Consider the following 22,316-nt stretch of genomic DNA (forward strand, 5'->3'; position numbering starts at 1 on the left):
CTTATTTTAAAAATCTAGACTACAAATGCCAATACACAAGAGACAATTATGTCCAAAGGCTTTTTCCGACTCATGGATAGAACACAGACTGGTGGAATCCTTTCTGGGCAAGATATTCTTTGATTTAGGCCCAAGGTCCCAGGGCAGCCCTGGTGCCAGCCAGCACTTCACTTCTGTGGATCCCAATATCTCAACCCGAACTCCCTATTTTGGGTAAGGCAATTCTGGATGTCTATCTGCCATCTTCAACTAAGAGTCCCTGACAAGCATGCTCTCCAGCACCTACTCCAAGACACTGAATAATCAGATTACCAAAAGACAAAGACAGAGATTTCTGAAAGCACTGAGAGAAAAGTGTTCCATCACATAAAAGGAAAGCCCAATAAAACTAAGTGTGGGGGAGAGGAACCTAAGATGGCAACTAGGTGAGACAGAGAAAAAAACACCTCCGTGGAAAACACTAGATAAAAAACCAGAAAGGACCCAGAACACCACTTCCAAAGTAGCACCAGCCAGACAAGTTCTGCTAAAGCCACAGGGAACATGCGTTTGGTGAAACCAGGAGCCTGCATTCTGAAATGAGTGAGTGAGTAGGCTGATCCATAGGCCATGCTGCAGCGGGGGGAGATGCTGGGCTGGCGTTTTTTTTTTTTTTTTTTTTTAAAAGAGAGAAGCCCGGGAACAGCTGCAGATAAGACGGGAGCAGTCTGGACTAACGCCTCAGTGTCGGGTGGAGGATACCCCTTCCCACACCCACTGCAGATTGTCTCGGGTCCAGGGAAACAAAGGGGAGAAACCTAGCCTTGCGGCCATCACCCCAACGGGCGGGGCTGCTCCTGCCTGGGGCCAAGCACGCAGCGCAGAGCCGAGCCAAGAGGCACAGCCTAGCAACCATCATCCCAGTGGGCGGGGCTGTTCCTGCCCGGGGCCGAGCACGCAGTGCAGAGCTGAGCCGAGAGGCCCAGCCTCACGGCTGTCACCGCAGTGGGGCAGGGCTGCTTCTGCCGGGGCCAAGCGCATAGCACAGAGCTGAGCAGAGAGGCCCAGCCTCGCAGCCGTCACCCCAGTGGGTGGGGCTGCTCCTGCCCGGGGCTGAGCACACAGCACGGAGCCGAGCTGAGAAGCCCAGTCTCATGGCTGTCTCCCCAGCGGGTGGGGCTGTTCCTGCCCAGGGCCGAACACACAGCACAAAACCGAGACAAGAAACCCAGCCTGACAGGGAGTCTTTCCCGCAGCACCACTCACATGACAATATCAGCTGCGGACAGTGGCCCTGAATACACCCATGGCTGATTGTCCTGGAGCTGGGAGAGTGGAGCTGTGCAGAAAGGGGGAAGTTAAACGCATCCCATTCAACCATCTTTGAAGTGGGCTGGGAACGCCCTTACACAGCCCGGCAGCCCAGGGCTTCCCTGGAGGCAGGCGCTCACTTATGACGTGGCACAGCCCTCCCCCCCTCAACAGAGGTCCTGGAAAAGCACAGCAGGGAGGGGGAACCGCTCGGAAATCCCAGGGAACTTACACCAATACCAAGGACTTTTGTGTCAGCGGCACAGAACAGCCTTAAATCTCTGGGAACACCTGGGAGGTTTGATTGTTAAACCTGCCCTTCCTCCAAACCACTCAGGCACACACACCTCATTGAGGGCAGACAGCACCGATAACACCCACAAATTAAGTGCACCAATTGGACCCCAAAAGAATCAGATCCCTACATAACACAAAGTTGGGGAGAACTGACTTGAGGGGAATAAGTGACTCACGGACGCCATCTGCTGGTTAGTTAGAGAAAGTGTACGTCACCTAACTGCAATTCTAACAAATTAAAGATCAAGTAAAGCAAATGCCAAGAGGCCAAAAACAACAGAAAATCTTAAAGCATTTGATAAAACCAGACAACATGGAGAACCTGAACCCAAACACTCAAATCAAAAGATCTGAAGACACACAGTTCCTGGCAGAATTAATCAAAGAACTACAGACAGGCAAAGAGAGCACGGCACGGGATATAAAAGACTTGAAGAAGAGCATGGCACAGAATATGAAAGACATAAAAAAGACCCTAGAAGAACATAAAGAAGATATTGCAAGAGTAAATAAAAAAATAGAAGATCTTATGGAAATTAAAGAAACTGTAGGCCAAATTAAAAAGACTCTGGATACTCATAATACAAGATTAGAGCAAGTTGAACAACAACTCAGCCTCCTCAAGGAGCACAGAACAGAAAATGAAAGAACAAAAGAATGGGGAAAAAATTGAAAAAATCAAAATGGATCTCAGGGATATGATAGATAAAAGAAAATGCCCAAATTTAAGACTCACTGGTGTCCCAGAAGGGGAAGAGAAGGGTAAAGGCCTAGAAAGAGTATTCAAAGAAATTGTTGGGGAAAACTTCCCAAACCTTCTAAACAATATAAATACACAAAGCATAAATGCCCAGTGAACTCCAAATAGAATAAATTCAAACAAACCTACTCCAAGACATATTCTGATCAGACTGTCAAATACTGAAGAGAAGGGGCAAGTTCTGAAAGCAGCAAGAGAAAAGCAATTCACCGTATACAAAGGAAACAACATAAGACTAAGTAATGACTACTCAGCGGCCACCATGGAGGTGAGAAAGCAGTGGCATGACATATTTAAAACTCTGAGAGGGGAAAATTTCCAACCAAGAATACTTTATCCAGAAAAACTCTCCTTCAAATTTGAGGGACAGCTTAAATTTTTCACAGACAAATGCTGAGAGAGTTTGCTAATAAAAGACCTGCCCTACTTCAGATACTAAAGTGAGCCCTACTGACAGAGAAACGAAGAAATGAAAGAGAGATATAGAGACTTTTAACAGACATATATAGAATATTACATCCCAGGTCACTGGGACACATGTTCTTCACTAGTGATCACGGATCTTTCTCCAGAATGGACTCTATGCGGGGACATAAAAACAAGCCTCAATAAAATAAAAAATATAAAAATGAATTTGTTCAAAGAACATTCTCTGCCCACAATGGAATACAAATAGAAGTCAATAACCATCAGAGACTTGGAGAATTCACAAACACCTGAAAAATAAAAATGGGGGGGAGATGAAAACATTCCCGGACAGTCAAAAGCTGAGGAACTTCATCACCAGTAGATCAGTCCTAAGCAGGATGAAAAGAAGGGACACTAAACAATTGACTGAAACCACATGAAGAAATAAAGATTTCCAGTAAAGATCACATGGTAGATATAAAGACCAATACTACTGTATGGTTGGTTTATAACTCCACTATTTACTTCCTACAGGATCTAAAATACATAAACTGTATGATAAATGGTGGTTTTGGACTCAATGTAAAATATGTAATTCTTGACAAGAACTACATAAGGTGGGGGAATGGAGGAGTTATAGGAACACAGTTTACATGTCCTATTGAAGTTAAGTTGGTTTCAAAGAAAAACAAGATTGTTATAGATTTAAGAGGTTAAATTTAAGCCCCATGGTAAACACAAAGAAAGTATCAAAGAACATGACCAAAGAGATGAAAAGTAGAGTAGGGGTTCCAAGAAGTGGGGGAAGGGGCAATGGGGAGTTAAGAAATGAGAGTAGGAGTTTTGGTTTGGGGTGAAGGGAAACTTCTAGAAATGGATGGTCAGAAGGTGATAGGATTGCAACATTCTAAATGTGATTAATCCCACTAAGGGAATGCTAGGGAGGGGTGGAATAGGAAGATTTAGGCTATATATATCTTTCCAAAACTGAAAAAAAAAAAAATAAGACAGTCTAAATAGATGACAATTAATGCCAAGGATGATCCTGGACGGATCTGAGGCCGGAGGAGAGGAGGCTCAAAGGGACACAGCTGGGACACAAGGGAAAAAAAAAAAAAAAAAAAGGAAATATAGAATGTAAGCTTTATATCAATGTTGAATTTCTTGAACTTCTTAGCTGCATTTAATGAGATTGCATAAAATAATGTTCTTGTTCATGGGAAAGGTATATGTGAATTATATTGCCTGTTTAAAGATATGTGCAGCTTGCTCCCATATGTTCAGAAGATAGAGCGATAGATGACGGGCATTAGGGAGGGAGGGAGGGAGGGAGAGAGGGAGGGAAAAAAAGAGTAGTGTGACAGGATCTTAAAGGTGATGGATTAGGGTATCGGGGGAGGGGGGTTCAGGGTATGATGGAATTCTATGTAGGGGGTTTGTACTGTTTTTACAACTGTTCCTGTAAGATTCAACTTATTTCAAAATAAAATTTATTATTAAAAAAAAAAAAAAACTACGTGTGGATCTCTCAGAAGAAATCACAGTGGCAAGAAGGCAGTGACATGATATATTTAAGATACAGAAAAACTGCCAAAGAATTCTGTATCCAGTAAAACCATTATTCAAAAATGAGGAAGAGTTTAAAATACTTTCAGATAAACAAACACTGAGAGAGTCTGTGAACAAGAGACCAGTTGTACAAGAAATACTAAAGGGAGTGCTACAGGTACATAGGGAAAACCAGGAGACAGAGATTTGGAAAACAGTGTACAAATGAAGAGTAATAGGGTAAAAAAAGAAAAAAAAAAGAAATGACATAAAATCCAAAGGACATCAAGAAGACATCAGAAGAGCATGAGGAAGAATTCAAAAGAGTAAACAGAAAAATAGCAGATCTTAATGGAAATGAAAAGATATTCCAGATGAAATTAAATATAAATCATAGACACACAACAGCCGATTTGAAGCAGAAGTAAACTAGAGGACAAGGCTAATAGAATGCACAAAAGAACAAATGGTGAAGAAAACAATAAAAAAACTTGAAAAGGTTCAAAGGGAAATGAATAACACATGAAGTGCAAAATATAAGAATCACTGGTGTCCCAGAATGAGAAGAGTAAAGGGCTAGGAAGAGTATTTGAGGAGAGAGTCAGGGAAAACTTCCCAGCCCTTTTAAAAGACATAAGTATGCAAATCAAAGAAGTGTAACAACTCCAAATAGAATAAAACCAAATAAACACACCACAAGACACATACTAATCAAATTGTAAAACACTGAAAGAGGAGAAAGTTCTGAAAGCAGCAACAGCGATGTGATTCACCACATAAAAAGGGAAACCATATGAAACTAAGTACTTACTACCAACAGGCACCATAGAGGCAGGAATGCAATGTTAGGATATATTTCAGACACTGAAAGAGAAAAATTGACAATCAAGAATTCTTTACACAGCAAAGCACTCCTTTAAAAGTGAGGGGTAGTTTAAAATTTTCACAGAAAAACAAATGCTAAGAGAATTTATTAATGAGATCTACCCTGAAAGAAACACTAAAGGGAGTTCTATTGGGCTGAGAAAAAAGGAGAGAGATCTGAAAAAGGACACAGCAGTATTATTAAATATTGTGATAGAAATTGTAGTCAGAGCAATTAGGCAAGAAAAAGAAAAAACACATACCAATTGGAAGGGAAGAAGTACAACATCCATTATTTGCAGATGATATGATCCTATATTTGGAAAATCCTAAGAAACGGATGACAAAACTACTTGAGCTAATAAATATATCCAGCAAAGTGTCAGGATACAAGATTAATGCACAAATATAAGTAATGTTCCTATATAATAGTAATATCTAACTGAAGAAGAAATCAAGAAAAATATTCCACCCCACAAAAAAAATCAATTACCCAGGAATAAACTTAATGAATGATGTAAAAAGATGTCTACAGAGAAAATTATAAAACTCACTAAAGGAAATCAAAGAGGACCTAACCAGGTGGTAACATAATCCCTGTTAATGGATAGGACAATAAATGTGTTAAGATGTGAGTTCTACCCAAATTGATCTACAGACTAGTGCAATACCAATCAAAATTCCAACATCCTATTTTAGAGACATTGAAAAGCTATTTATCAAATTTATTCAGAAGGGAAAGGGGCCTCAAATTACCAAAAATATTCTACAAAAGAACAAAGTGGGAGGACTTACACTTCCTGTCTATAAAGCCTATTGTAAACCCACTGTGGTCAAAACAGCATAGTACCAGGACAATGATAGAGATATTGATGAATGGAATCAAATCAAGAGTTCAGAAACAGACCCCCACATTTATGGACAGCTGATTTTTGACATGAGTCACAAACAACTCAACTGGGAAAGAATCATTTTTTCAACAAATGGGGCAGGGAGAATGGGTATCCAAATCTAAAGAATGAAAGGTGACTCTACCATCACACCCTAACTCAAAGTGGAACAAAGACCTAAATATAAGACCCAGTACCATAAAACTCCTGGAAGATAATATAGAGAAATATCTTCAGATTCTAGTAATAGAGAGGAGGGAAGATGGTGGATTAGGAAAGTCAGGCAAAAAATGTCTCCATGAAAAATACTAGATAAAAGACATAAAATGTTCCAGAACACCAGTTCCAGCAGTGCACAAACTAGACAAGTTCTGCTAAATCCACAGGGGCAGTGCACTTGGTGAAACTGAGAGTCTGCATTCAGAAATGAGTGAGTGAGGCTGCTAGGGAGCCAGCAGCCATGCTGCGGTTGGGAGAAACCAGGGGCTGGCATTTGGAGAGGGATTAGTTTTAAAACACCAAAAGCAGCTGTGAATCTGGCAGCGAGAGCCACAAAGTCAAGCATGGCGGGAGTGCATTCCCCACCCGGGGCACCTAACTCAGTATCTGTCATGGACCATAGCCTTTCACACACGAGAAGCTAATTGCTACAGAACTAGGAAGGTGGAGGTCTGTGAAAAGGGGGAAATTACCATGCCCCATACACCCATCTTTTCAGCAGGCTGGGAACACCCATGTGGCACTGCAGCCTAGAGCTACACCATGCAGTCAAGTGCAGCAGGAAGTGCATTTCAAAACCCCAGGCCACCTGCTTTATCTGGAGGGATAGCCTTTTGCACACCCACAACCAATTGTCCCAGAGCTATGAAGGTGGAAGTCACTGAAGGGGAATTTGCCATGCCCCATACAACCAACCTCTCAGTGGGCTTGGAATGCCCCTGTGAGGCACAGCTGACCAGAGCTTCCCTTGGAGACTGTACTCATCTGTGATGTGCCATCTTCCCCCAACAGAGGCCCTTGGAGTTGTGACCCACACAGAAGTCTCAGGGGCCCTATATCAATCCCGGGACTTGTAGGTCTGCAGCAGAGACAGACTGTGGGGAGACTGAGATGAAGGTTTGGACTCCTGCAATAGCTTTAAGTCTCCAGGATGACCTGGGAGATTTGATTCTTAAAGTCACCTGCCATTCCTAGCTGCTATGCATGTCCCACTTTCAGGGCTGGCAGCACCAACTACACATGGAAATGTGATGCACTTATTGGACCCCCACAAGTTTTGGACCCCCACTCACCACATAGACAAAGTTGGAGAAAACTGCACTGATGGCAATAGGTGGCTTGTGGATGCCATCTGCTGGTAAATCCAATGAAGGGCACATCACCAAGCTATAGCTATGAAAAATTAGAGATAATTGTTCAAATAAGTCTGCATATCCTAAAATAACCCTATCAAGATAAGCAAATGCCAAGAGGCCAAAAACAACAGAAAATTTTAAAGTACATGAAGAAACTGGAAGATATGGAGAATCCAAACCCAAACACCCAAATCTAAAGATCAGAGGAGACACAGTACTTGGAGCAAGTAATCAAAGAACTAATGACAAACAATGAGATCAAGGTATGGGATACAAAGGACACGAAGAAGACCCTAGAAGAGCATAAAGAAGAATTTGCAGGAGTAAATACAAAATAGACGATCTTATGGAAATAAAAGAAACTGTTGATCAAATTTAAAAGATTCTGGATACACACAGTACTAGATTAGAGGAAGCTGAGGAGAAAATCAACAAGCTGGAAGAGGCCAGAATGGACAGTGAATGTACAAAAGACAGAATGGGGAATAAAAAGTCAGAAAAACCAAAATGGGCCACAGGGACATGACAGACAACATGAAGTGCACGAATGTTAAGAATCATTGGTGTTCCAGAAGGGGAAGAGAAGGGTAAGGTCTGGGAAAATATTCAAAGAAATTGTAGGGGAAAATTTCCCATATCTTGTAAACAACATAAATACACAAATTGTAGATGCACAACAAACTCCAAACAGAATAAAATGAAACAAACTTCCCTGAGATATCTACTGTTCAGCTTGTCAAAGGCTGAAGAGAAGGAGCAAGTTCTGAAAGAAGCAAGAGAGAAGCAATTCACCACATACAAGGGAAACAGCATAAGGCTAAGCAGTGACTACATAGCAGCCACTATCAAGGTAAGAAGGCAGTGGTATGACATATTTAAAATTCTGAAAGAGAAAAATTGCCAACCAAGAATTCTTTATCCAGCAAAGCTGTCCTTCAAATTTGAGAGAGAGCTCAAATTTTTCACAAATGCTGAGAGAATTTGCTAACAAGAGACCTGCCCTTCTTGAGATACTAAAGAAGCACTCCTGCCAGAGAAACAAAGGAGAGAGACATATGGAGAAAGGGTCAGAATGAAAGAGATTTAGTAAGGGTATGTGTTCTAGTTTGCTAATGCTGCTGGAATGCAAAACACCAGAAATGGATTGGCTTTTATAAAAGGTTTATTTGGTTACAAAGTTACAGTTTTAAGGCCATAAAATGTCCATCAACAAAGGGTACCTTCACTGGAGGATGGCCAATGGTGTCTGGAAAACCTCTGTTAGCTGGGAAGGCACATGGCTGGTGTCTGCTCCAAAGTTCTGGGTTCAAAATGGCTTTCTCCCAGGATGTTCCTCTCTAGGCTGCAGTTCCTCAAAAATGTCACTCTTAGTTGCACTTGGGATATTTGTCCTCTCTCAGCTTCTCCAGAGCAAGAGTCTGCTTTCAACAGCCTTCTTCAATATGTCTCTCATCTGCAGCTCCTGTGCTTTCTTCAAAGTGTCCCTTTTGGCTGTAGCTACTCTTCAAAACATCACTCACAGCTTCACTGAGTTCCCTCTGCCTGTCAGCTCATTTACATGGCTCCAGTGATTAATTTAGATGACCCTGAATGGGTGGGGCCACACCTCCATGGAAATTATCCAATCAGAGTCATCATCCACAGTTGGGTGGGGTGCATTCCATGGAAACACTCAAAGAATTACAATCTAATCAACACTGATAATGTCTGCCCATACAAGATTACATCAAAGATAACGGTGTTTGGGGGGACATAATACATTCACACTGGCACATTCCACCCCCTGGACCCCAAAATGACATTACCTTTCCATATACAAAATACATTCATCCCACAATATCACAGAAACTTAAATCATTTCAGTAAAAATAGTTAAGTACAAAATTCCATCAAAATAAATTATAGGTGTGGTCAGTACTAAGGAAATTTTCCTTTAGCTGTGGATCTGTGAACTTAGAACAAGTTATGTGCTTCCAATATACAAAGGAGAGACAATCATAGAATAAACATTCCCATTGCCATAAGGAGAAACAGTAAGGAAAACAGGGTTAACAGGACCAAAACAGTTCCTAAAACCTGCAGGACAAAATCCATTAGATTTCAAAGTCTGAGAGTCATTAACAGAAAAACACTGCATCCTTGGGGCTTCAGAGAGTGGGAGTCTAACCCACCCTAAGGGCCTTTGTGGCAGCCCTTTCCTCTCCAAAGGCTTAGGTGAGTGCTCCAACATATTCACACATTGGGGAGACCACCTTCTCAGCCCCACCCTCCTCAAACATTGGGGCAGCTCCTAGATTCCCTTCCATCTCTGGGGCACACATTCAACCCCTTCAGAACACTGTGGTGGCAGCCAGGCTCTCTCCAATTCCCTGGAAATGTGTTCCACCCTCTTTGGGGCTTGGGGTGGCAGAACATTTCCTGAGCATTGAGGCAGAAGGCCCACCCTTGACCTCCAGAGCAAACTCACCTTTTCCATGTGAGTGGGCTGCTCTGCTCTCCCAGCCTGAGACATCTTGACTCCAGACATCAAACTCCATGGCTCTGTCTTTGAAGAAATTTTTCCTTCAATTTGTTCCTTGTCTGTCTTCTCCAGTCCAGACTGGCAATGGCTCTGTCTATAAAGATCTTGCAAAAATTCTGTTGGCTTTGCATGAAGCACACAGGGGTCAAAGCCATCAGACAATAGGACTTTCCACAAATCCTTTCTGCTTAACTCATTTTCCAATCTTGGCTTGTACTGAAATGGCAGCTGGGTTCCATGTTTGGTTACATCCTCATGTCGGGCTGTAGTTCCCCTGGAAGCCTGTAATTTTCCAAGCCATCAGCTTCTGGTTTCTTTGAACCCAAGAGTTCAGTTCTAAGTTTATCTCTCTCTGCTTGCATTTTACTATAAGCTGCAAGGAGAAGCCAGGATATGTAGTCTGGAGATCTCCTCAGCTAAGTATTCCAGGTTGTTGCTTTCAAATTCTTCCTTCCATCTGACACCAGGACTCAATTTTGCCAAATTCTCTGTCACTTTGAAACAAGGATCGCCCGCCCTTCTTCCAGTTCACAACACATTGATCATTTCTGTTCAAGTCCTCGTCAGAAGTATCTTTAGAGTCCATATTTCCAAACAGTCTCTTCAAAGCAGTTTAGGACTTTTCTATCAAGCTCTTCACAATTCTTCAAGAATCTTCCCCTTATCCATTTAAAAAGCCATTCCAACATATTTGGAATTTGCAAACACAGCGGCACCCCACTCTCAGTCCCAAAATCTGTTCTAGTTTGCTAATGCTGCCAGAATGCAAAACACCAGAGATGGATTGGCTTTTATAAAGGGGGTTTATTTGGTTACACAGTTACAGTCTTAAGGCCATAAAGTGTCCAAGGCAACACATCAGCAATCTGTTACCTTCACTGGAGGATGGCTAATGGTGTCCAGAAAACCTCTGTTAGCTGGGAAGTCATGTGGCTGGTGTCTGCTCCAAAGTTCTGGGTTCAAAATGGCTTTCTCCCAGGAAGTATCTCATCAGAATTATCATCTACAGTTGGGTGGGGCACATCTCCACAGAAACACTCAAAGAATTACAATCTAATCAACACTGATAATGTCTGCCCACACAAGATTACATCAAAGATAATGGCATTTGGGGGGACATAATACATTCACAATGGCAGAATATGTTAAAGGAAATTAAGAGAGAGAGGGAAAAATATATATGACAAACAAACCAAAGGATAGGATGACTGATTCAAGAAATGCCTTCACAGTAATAATGCTGAACATGAATGGATTCAACTCCCAAAATAAGAGATACAGAATGGCAGACTGGTTTAAAAAATATGAACCATCAACATTTTGCTTACAGGTGACTCATCTTTGACAGGGACACAAAGAAATTGAAAGCGAAAGGATGGAAAATATATTTTATGCAAGCTACAGCCCAAAGAAATCAGGAGTAGCAATATTAACCTCAGATAAAGTAGACTTCAATGCAAGGATGTTATGAGTGACAAAGAAGGTCACTACATGCTAATAAAAGGGATGATTAAACAGGAAGAAAAAACAATCATAAATCTTTATGCACCCAATCAAGGTGCCCCAAAATACATGAGAAAAACATTGGTAAAATTAAAGGAAGCAATAGATGTTTGCACAATTGTGGGAGACATCAATACATCACTACTCTTACTGAAAGATCAGTCAGACAGAAGACCAATAAGGAGACTGAAAACCTAAACAATCTGATAAATGTATTTGAATTAACAGACATGTATAGTATATTACATACCAAATCACCAGGATATACATTCCTCTCTAGTGCTCATGGAACTCTCTCCAGAATAGATCATATGCTGGGCCATAAAACAAGCCTCAATAAATTTAAAAAGATTGAAATTATTTGAAGCATATTCTTTGATCACAAAGGAATACAATTAGAAGGCAATAACCATCAGAGATTTAGAAATTTACAAATATCTGGAGATTATACAACACACTCCTAAACAATCACTCAGTTAAAGAAGAAATAGCAAGAGTAATTGCTAAATATATAGAAATGAATGAAAATAAGAACACAACATATCAAAACTTATGGGATGCAGCAAAGGTGGTACTGAGAGGGAAATTTGTAGTTCTGAATGCATACATTAAAAAGGAGGAAAGAGTTAAAATCAAAGAACTAATAGAGCAACTGCAGAAGCTAGAAATTGAACAGCAAACCAATCCTAAACCAAGTAGAAGAAAATAAATAACAAGGATCAAGGTACAAATAAATAACATAGAGAAAAAAAAAAAAGAGAGAGAGAGAATAAATAACACCAAAAGTTGGTTCTTTGAGAAGATCAACAAGATTGACAAGCCCCAAGCTAGAATGAAAATATCAAAAAGAGAAAACAAACAAAATAATGAATGAGAGAGGAGATATTACTGCAGATCTGGAAGTAATAAAAAAATATATGAGGATACTATGAACAAATGCATGCCATCAAACTAGATAATTTAGAGGAAATGGGCAATTTACTGGAAACACATAAACAAGCTAGGCTGACAAGAAAAGAAATAGAACTCAACCAAAAAATCACAAGCAAAGAAATCCAATCAGTCATCAAAAAGCTTCCCACAAATAAATGCCCAGGGACAGATGGCTTCAGATGGGAATTCTACCAAACATTCCAAAAAGAACTGACACCAATCTTGCTTAAACTCTTTCAAAACACTAAAGAAAATAGAATACTACCTAACACATTTTAAGAAGCTAACAGCATTCTAATACCAAAACCAGGAAAAGATGCTACAAGAAAGGGAAACTACAGGCCAATCTCCCTAATGAATATAGATGCAAAAATTCTCAACAAAGTACCTGCAAATCAAATCCAAAGACACATTAAAAAAATCATATACCATGACCAAGTGGGGTTCAACATAAGAAAATCAATCAATGTATTACAACACATTAACAAATCAAAAGAGAAAAATCAAATGGCCATCTCAATAGATGCTGAAAAAGCATTCAACAAAATCTGGCATCCTTTTTTGATGAAAACACTTCAAAAGGTAGGAATTGAAGGAAACTTCCTCAATATGATAAAGGGCATATACAAAAAACCCACAGCCAGCATAGTACTCAATGGCAAGAGACTGAAAGCCTTCTCTCTAAGACCAGGAATGAGACAAGAATGCCTGCTGTCATCACTGTCATTTAACATTGTGCTAGAAGTGCTACCCAGAGCAATCTGGTAAGACAAAGAAATAAAAGGCATACAAATTGGAGAGGAAGAAATAAAGCTGTCATTATTTGCATTATATCTGGAAAACCCTGAGAAATTGACAACACAGCTATTTGAGCTAATAAACAAATTTAGCAAAGTAGCAGGATACAAGATTAATGCACATGTCAGTAATGTTCCTATACACTAGAAATGACCAAACTGAAGAGACATTCAAGGAAAAGATACCATTTTCAACAGCAAATAAAAAAAAATCAAGCACCTAGGAATAAACTTAACCAAATATTTAAAATATCTATACATAGAAAACTACATAATTTTACTAAAACAAACAGAAAGGGACCTAAAAAGATGGAAAAATATTGCTTGTTCATGGATAGGAAGGCTAAATATCATTAATATGTCAATTCTACCCAAACTCATCTACAGATTCAATGCAATGCCTATCAAAATTCCAACAACCTATTTTGCAGACTTGAAAAAGCTAGTTATCAAATTTATCTTGAAGTGGAAGATGCCTCAAATTGCTAAAAACATTCTAAAAGAGAAAAACAAAGTGGGAGGACTTACACTCCCTGACTGTGAAGCTTATTATAAAGCCACAGTAGTCAAAACAGGGTGGTACTGGCAAAAAGAGAGACATACTGATCAGTGGAATCAAATTGAGAATTCAGAGATTAACCCCAATATCTATGGTTGACTGATCTTTGATAAGACCTCCAAAACCACTGAACTGGGACATAACAGTCTTTTCAACAAATGGGGCTAGGAGAGCTGGATATCTATATCCAAAAAAAAAAAAAAAAAAAAAAAAAAATGAAAGAGGACTCCTCCCTCACACCCTGTACAAAAATTTACTCAAAATGGATTAAAGACCTCAACATAAGAGACAGTACCATAAAACTGCTAGAAGATAATGTAAGGAAACATCTTCAGGACCTTGTATTATGAGGTCACTTCCTAGATCTTATACCCAAAGCACAAACAACAAAAGAAAAAATAGATAAATGGGAACTCCTCAAACTAGAAAGCTTCCATACCTCAAAGGAATTTATCAAAAAGGTGAAGAGGCAGCCAACTCAATGGCAAAAAATATTTGGAAACCATGTATCTCACAAAAGACTGATATCTTGCATATATAAAGAAATTCTACAACTCAACAATAGTACAGACAGCCTAATTATGAAGAGGAAATACAAATGGCCAAAAACCACATGAAACAATGTTCAGCTTCACTAGCTATTAGGGATATGCAAATTAAAAACACAATGAGATATCATCTCATACCAATTAGATTGGCTGCAATTAAACAAACAGGAAACTACAAATGCTGGAGAGGATGTGGAGAAATTGGAACTCTTATTCATTGTTGGTATGACTGTATAATGGTACAGCCACTCTGGAAGACAGTCTGGCAGTTCCTTAGAAAACTAGATGTAGAGTTACCCTTTGATCCAGCAATTGCACTTCTCGGTATATACCCAGATGATCTGAAAGCAGTGACACAAAGAGATACCTGCATGCCAATGTTCATAGCAGCAATATTCACTACTGCAAAGAGATGGAAACAACCCTAATGTCTTTCAACAGATGAGTGGATTACCCAAATGTGGTATATACACAGGATGGAATATTAAATGGCAGTAAGAAGGAATGACATCATTAAACATATGACACCATGGATGAACCTTGAAGACATAATGTTGAGTGAAATAAGGTGGGCACAAAAAGAAATACTGTATGTCACCACTTATGTGAACACTGAAATATATAAAATAAATGGTTTATAATGTAGAATGCAGGGGATCCAGTGATAGAGAGCAAATAGTGAAGCGGGACAATAATAAGAGAAGATAAGTGATTGTGGGTAAACTTAATGTTCTAGGAATACTCAGGAATGACTATGGTTTGTTAATTTCTGGGGGAATGGTAGGAACCAGTTCATAGAAATGTAATTATTTTAGGTTACTTGTTTCTCTTATTCCTTTGCTGGATTATAGTCTAAATATTCTCTTGGGGTAGAGTAAGAATATGTTGGAAATATCGTAGTTATTATAGGTTATTAGTTTTTTCTTATTTCTTTTCTTTTTTGCAATTGTTTGAAATGTTTTTTATTGTCCTTTTTTAATTTTCTGATAAAGTTAATTGAAAAAATACAAGGAAAAAAATATAAGCAGAGCCCCGCTGAGGATCTGGGGGAAATGCAGAGATGTTGAACTTCCTCACCTGGATGGCTGTTGATGTTCTCACAAAATTGAAGACTGGCAGGATGATGGGCTGAGCCCCCTATCATGGGACTTGCCCTTATGAAGCTTGTTACTGCAAAAGTAGAGGCTAAACCTGGTTATAATTTTGCCTAAGAGTCTCCCCCTGAATACCTCTTTGTTGTCCAGAATTGGCCCCCTCTCTCTAGCTAAGCCAACTTAGCAAGTGAACTCACTGTCCCTCTACATGGGATCTGACACCCAGGGTTGTAAATCTCCTTGACAATGTGCATTATGACTCCCAGGGATGAATATGGACCCACCATGGGACTGAGAACATCTTGACCAAAAGGGGGATGCAAAATGAAATGAAATAAAGTTTCAGTGGCTGAGAGATTCCAAAAGGAGTCAAGAGGTCACTCTGGTGGCCACTCTTATGCACTAATAGATAACCCTTTTTAGGTTTTAATGTACTGGAATAACTGGAAGTAAATACCTGAAACTAACAAACTGCAACCCAGTAGCTTTGACTCTTGAAGACATATGTTTAACAATGTAGCTTACTAGGGCTGACAACGTGATTGTGAAAGCCTTGTGGATCACACTCCCCTTTATCCAGTGTATGGATGGATGAGTAGAAAAATAGGGACAAAGAACTATAGGAAAAATAGGGCAGGAGGGGGGAAAATGCAAGTGTTCTTTTTTTCTCTTTTTTTTATTCTTATCTTCACTTTTTCAGGTACAAGGAAAATGTTCAAAAAATAGATTGGGGTGATGAATCAGAAACTATATGATGGTAATGTGAACTATTGATTGTACACTTTGGATGATTGTATGGTATGTGAATATATCTCAATAAAACTGAACATAAAAAAAAAAAGACCTAGTAATAGGAGGCAGCTTCTTACACCTTACACACAAAGCACAAGCAATGAAAGAAGAAATAAATGGGAACTCCTCAAGATCAAAAGCTTCCTTGCCTCAAACTAATTTGTCAAAAAGGTGAAGAGGCAGCCAACTCAATGACAGAACATACTTAGAAACCATGTATCTGAAAAGAGACTGATATCTAGCACATATAAAGAAATTCTACAACTCAATGAAAAAAGTACAAACAGCCTAATTATAAAAGGGGCAAAATATATGAAAGAAAACATTTTTCAAAATAGAAAATACAAATGGCAAAAAAACATGAAAAAAATGTTCATCTTCACTATCTTTTAGGGAAATGCAAACCAAAACCACAAAAAGATGTCATCTCCCACCAATAAGAATGGGTGTATTTAAACGGGAAACCACAAATGCTAGAGAACATGTGGAGTAATTAAAACACTTAACCACTGGTGATGGGAATGTATAATGGTACAGCCACTGGGGAAGACAGTTTCATATTTCCTCAGAAAACTAAATATTGAGTTGCCCTATGACATGGCAATTTCACTACTCAGTGAAAGTAGCAAAGGTCTGAAAGTAGTGACAAGAACAGGCATTTGCACAGTGATTTCATAGCAGCATTATTCACATTTGTTAAAAGAAGGAAACAATCCAAGTGTCCTTGAACAGATGAGTGGATAAACAAAATGTATATATACATATGATGGAATACTATGCAGCACTAAGAATGAACGAGGCCCTGAAATATGTGACAATATGGATGAACTTTGAGGACATAATGCTGGGTGAAATAAGTCAGTCACAAAAGGAGAGATATTGTGTGTTATTGTTAATGTGTACTCCCCAGATAATAGAAAATCAGTGCAATAAAATGTAGAATATAGGGATCCAAGAGATAAACAGAAGCTCAGAAGAGCAAATGATTATCTAATCTGTACAGATCTGTTAATAAGGTTTAATGTAAAGGTATGGGAATGAACAGGAGTGAAGATAGTTTACTAATAGGATTATAAGTGTCAGTGCTGCATTGAAGGCAAGCATGATTGAAAAGTCTTGTTTAATGGCACATATCTCACCGATTAGCACTACAAAAGTAAGTTCATTCTTGCATGATCTACTTCTAAGGTATGACACTGGTACAAAGAGTTAACAACAGAGTGGTATATGGGAAAACTACCTGTACCATACTATGGACTATATTTAATAGCAATACCTTACTAGAACCACACTAATATGAGGGATAAAAATTTGCATGTGATATGAGCTTTGGGGCATTTTGGGTTGTGATAATTGTTGAATATTGAGAGTAATTGTACAACAAAGTAAAGATAATGTAAGACATCATTTATGTTGGACAGAATATGCTATGTGAAATTAGGGACCCTCTAATTAATAAGTCAAGCCCTTGATCTTGAGGCTTGCTCTTGTGACTGCTGTAAAAGGGAGGTTAAGCATAACTTATAATTATGCCTAAGAGTAACTTTCAGAGAACCTCTTTTTTGCTCAGGTGTGGGCTTTCTCTCTCTAAGCCCAACTCTGTAAATTCATTACCTTCCCTCCTACATGGGAGTGTGTCTCACAGGAAATGTGGGACATGACTCACAGGAATGAGCATGGTCCTGGCACAATGGGATTGAGAATGCCCTCTTTTTTTTTAAACTTTTTTATTCAATTTTATTGCAATATATTCACATACCATACAATCACCTGAAGTGTACATTCAATTGTTCTCAATGCCATCCTATAGCTGTGCATTCAACAATTTTTGAACATTTTCATTACCACAAAAATTAAGAATAAGAGGAAAAATTAAAATAAAAAAGAACACTAAAAACTTCCTGCCCCCATCCCTCCCTATTATTCATTTACTTTTTGTCCCCATTTCTCTACTCATTTGTCCATAAACTGGATAAAGGGAGTGTGAGCCACAGGTTTTCACAATCACTTGGTCACACAGTGTAAGCTATATGGTTATGCAATCATCTTCAAGAATCAAGGCTACTGGGTTACAGTTCAACAGTTTCAGGTGTTTCCTTCTAGCTATTTCAATACACTAAAAACTAAAAAATGATATCTTTATAATGTATAAGAATAATCCATTAACCAAATGTGGGAAAAGAAATTTAAGAAAATAAGGTTTCAGTGGCCAAGAGAGTTCAAATAATGTCAAGAGGCTATCCTGGAGGTTATCCCTATGCAAGGATCAGCTAGATATTCCAAATTGCTACAGTATGCTAAGTCCAAATCAACAGTAGTCCCCAAAATCCTAAAGAACTCCCAGGTCCCTATGTGAGACTCTATAAAAGTTTCATTCACTAAGTTTATTTTTCAGAAACCTAAATAATCCAGAGTGTTCCTATGCCAGAGAAGTCCCAAAAGCCAGAGGCAACAGTCTATTTAAGAACATCAACCAGATGCATCCCTCTTCCTCATTATGTTAACACCCCCTTTCAATATGAACAGGTTAGTATGCACACTGCCCAAATATCCCTGCAGATTGGGACAGCGATCAAAAGAGAGGCAGGTGCTCAGTATCCCATTGTATGCACACACCACAGTTCATCCCTCTTTTCATTAGCTGATGTACCTTCAGACCACCTCCACCCATTGTAAATCATGAATAATGTCACCATAAACACTACACTAGTAGTGCAAATCTCCATTTGTGTCCCTGCTTTCAGTTCTTCCAAGTATATGCCTAATAACAGGGTTGCAGGATCATAATACTTGGCCTCCTGTGGAACCACCACACTGCCCTCCAGATGGGCTGCCCCATTCTACTTCCCTACCAACAGTGAATAGGTACATCCCTGTCTCAACATTTTCTTCAGCACTTGCATATGTTTATTTTTTAAACAATTTTATTCACACATCATATAATACATACTAAGCAGATAAATCAATGGTTCTGGCATAAACACATAGTTAGGCACTCACCACAATCCTTATGAGAACATTCCCATTTCTTCTGCAAAGAAAGAGGTAAAAAATGAAGAATAAAAAATAAAATAAAAAAATAAAATAAAAAGGAGAAACGACGACAGTAACACTAAGAATCCCATACCCTTCCCTTATATCCCTCTTATTAATATTTAGCTTTTGTATACTGTCTGGTTTATTTCATTGTATGCATTACAATGTTACTGTTAACTATAGACCCTACTTTGCATTGGTTGCATTTTTTTATATACCATCCCAATCTCAACACCTTGCAATGTTGACAATTATTTGTTCACCTTCATGTAGAAACATTCTTATATTTGTACATTTAATCACCATCATTGTCTGCTCTAGGTTTCATCAAGTTATACAGTCCCAGTTCTTATCTTCTATCTTTCCTTCTGGTGTTATATAGGCCCCTAGCCATCCTCTTCCAATCCTATTCACACTCAGTTGTGTTCAGTGCAGTTACAATATTGTGCTACTGTCTATGATTTGGTCTCTTGAACTTTTTATGTTCAATCTTATTTCTCTCTCTTTTTTACCCTTACTGATGGTCTTCATTTCTATACTCTTTTCCAAACCTCTCCTATCTTTTACTATCTGCCTATAGTCCTCCTTTTAGTATTTCCTTTAGAGCAGGTCACTTGTTCGCAAACTCTCTGTGTTTGTCTGAAAATATTTTAAACACCCCCATTTTTGACTGGTATAGAATTCTTGGTTGGCAGTTTTCATTACCTTAATATATATCATACCACTGTCTTCTCACCTCCACAGTTTCTTCTGAGAAACCTGCACATAAATTTTATGAGCTTCTCTTGTATGTGATGGATCACTTTTCTCTTGCTGCTTTCAGAATTCTTCATCTTTGACATTTGACAAGCTGATTAGTGTCTGTGATGGTTGGGTTCATGTGTCAACTTGGCTAGGTGGCCTAGCTGTCTGGTCAAGCGGGCACTGGCCTGACGATTGCTGTGAGGCTATTTGAGGCTGGTTGGTTTGTCGGATCATCAGTCAATTGACTGCAGCTGACTGATGACTCATCAAGGGGCGTGCTTCCACAGTGAGAGAATGCAATTGGCTAGATTTGGTCCGGGTGATCAGTTGGAGGCTTATAAGCTGGACTGTTAGAGAACCTTCACTTCTTCTTCAGCTGTTCAGTGAAGCTTTTCCTGGGGAGCTCGTCGAAGTTGTCAGTTCGTTTCCTGAGGAGTTTGTCAAAGTTGTCGGTTCGTTTCCTGAGGAGTTTGTCAAAGTTGTCGGTTCGTTTCCTGAGGAGTTTGTCAAAGTTGCCGGTTCGTTTCCTGAGGAGTTCGTCAAAGTTGCCGGTTCGTTTCCTGAGGAATTCGTCGGACGTCTTCCTTGGAGTTGACAGCTTGTTGACAGTTCTGCAGAATTTGGACTCGTGCGCTCCCGCAGTTGCGTGAGTCACTTTTACAATTTGATAATAAGAGACATCTCTCATTGATTCTGTTTCCAAGGAGAACCCTAACTAATACAGTGTCGTAAAGTACATGTATTTGGATCTATTCTGTTTGGGGTACACTTAGAGTAGGTCTATTGGGATCTATTGTCTTTGGGGTACACTGCATTTCTTGGATATGTAATTTTCTGTCTTTCATAAGAGATGGGAAATTTTCAGTAATTATTTCATCCATTATTTCTGTCTCTTTTCCCTTCTCTTCTTTTTTGGGTCACCCATGACATACTCATATGCTTCATGTTGTCATTAAATTCTGAGATGCTGCTTATATTTTTTTTCATTCTTTTCCCTAACTGGTCTTCAGATATCCTGTCTTCTAGTACACTAATCCTTTCTTCAACCTTTCTAAACCTGTTGTCAAGTCTCCATTATGTATTTTATCTTTTATTGTGTCTTTCATTCCCATAAATTCTGCCAATTGTTTTTTCAAACTTTCAAGCTCTTCCTTATGTTCACCCAATATCTTATTTACATCCTTCATCACTTTGGCCACGACTTCCCTAAAATTGATTTTATTTTTGAATTCACTTAGCATGATTGCTTGAACTTCTTTATTTGGTTGTTTCAACTCCTGTATCTCATTTGAAGTGTTAGTTTGTTCCTTTGACTGGGCCATATCTTCATTTTTCCTAGCATGACATAATTTTTGTTGGGGTGTAGGCATCTGATTGCCTTGATTAGTTTATTTTAGAGATTATTTTCACTCTTGCCTACAGTTTTCTTGTTGGTTGGCTTTGTTCTCTATCTCCTTTGGTGTTCAGTTCAATGTTTTCTAGACCTATAGCATAACTTTTGTTTAACTTCTCAGAATTTTTAAGTTCTTGTGATTCTGTTTCTTGCCCTGCCTATCTGGAACATTTTTTTTTGAGGATTGTCTACCAAGATATGATCTACCACAACAGATTTTCCCAGACCAGACAGGACAGGTCTCAGGAAGAGGGTGTAATCAGTATTAATTTTCCCTGAGGATAAGATCCAGCAGGTTGTCATGCTTTCCAAGGACTCTCAACTCTGTGTTTTCCTGTACAGCCCAGCAGATGTCAGTGTTCAGCTCTCCACCAATGTAAAGAGATGCAGTACCTTTAACTCTTAGCAGATGCTGTCACTTCCAGGGGCATGCTTGAGACAAAGGTTGAGGTAGACAGTGGGTTTAAACTGTCTCTGCCCTCCAGCCCTTGGGCTCTGAATTTTCTGGAGGAGTGCTGCCACATAAGCTGGGTCCCACCACCTCTTTTCTTGGGCAAGATATGCCTTTTAGAGAATTATCTCCTTCACTTGATTCCTCAGCCTCAGACCTATCTTAACACCATCCATGCCTGGGTCAGTGCTGAAAACTGAAAATGCTTGAGGATTTTCTAATGAGGTACTTAGAATAGTTTTTAAAAAAAAGAAAAAAAATCCCATTTTCAGAGCCATTACCCAGCCCCTGAATTTCACCAATGAAGAGCTGGAGTTGGTACCCAGATTAAGGTGCCCCTTTCCTTGGGGCACAGACCTTTTCCAGTATTCTGAACTCAACCAATTCAAAAAGACTCTGCTTTACTTATTAATTTTATTATTATATTTTTCCATCATCCCCACCTCCTCTCTGCCAGGAAAGACCTCAGGGTTCCTTTGCTGCTTGCTCTGGGTTTATCTGTGCTGGTAGCTTGTATTCAGTAATCAAAATTT

General features: G+C 39.3%; 1 protein-coding gene across 6 annotated transcripts in view; it reads right to left on the minus strand.

The window, feature by feature from the left end:
• The window catches only part of LOC119520099 (zinc finger protein 596-like), a 58,187-nt gene that overhangs the window by 31,019 nt on the left and 4,852 nt on the right, over window positions 1–22,316 (minus strand). The window contains exons 1-2 of one of the 6 annotated variants that reach the window (XM_037817857.1): window positions 7,350–7,412; window positions 5,115–5,167 (exon numbers count right to left, since the gene is read on the minus strand). The exons of 3 other annotated variants lie outside the window; for them this stretch is intronic. The gene's annotated coding sequence lies outside the window, so the exon portion shown is untranslated. Of the gene's footprint in view, window positions 1–5,114; window positions 5,168–7,349; window positions 7,450–19,159; window positions 19,191–22,316 lie in introns of those variants that run through there. 2 more of the 6 variants (XM_037817858.1, XM_037817859.1) reach the window with 2 other exon arrangements.

Source organism: Choloepus didactylus, chromosome 24 (genome assembly GCF_015220235.1).
Source record: "Choloepus didactylus isolate mChoDid1 chromosome 24, mChoDid1.pri, whole genome shotgun sequence".
Classification (NCBI taxonomy): Eukaryota; Metazoa; Chordata; class Mammalia; order Pilosa; family Megalonychidae; genus Choloepus; species Choloepus didactylus.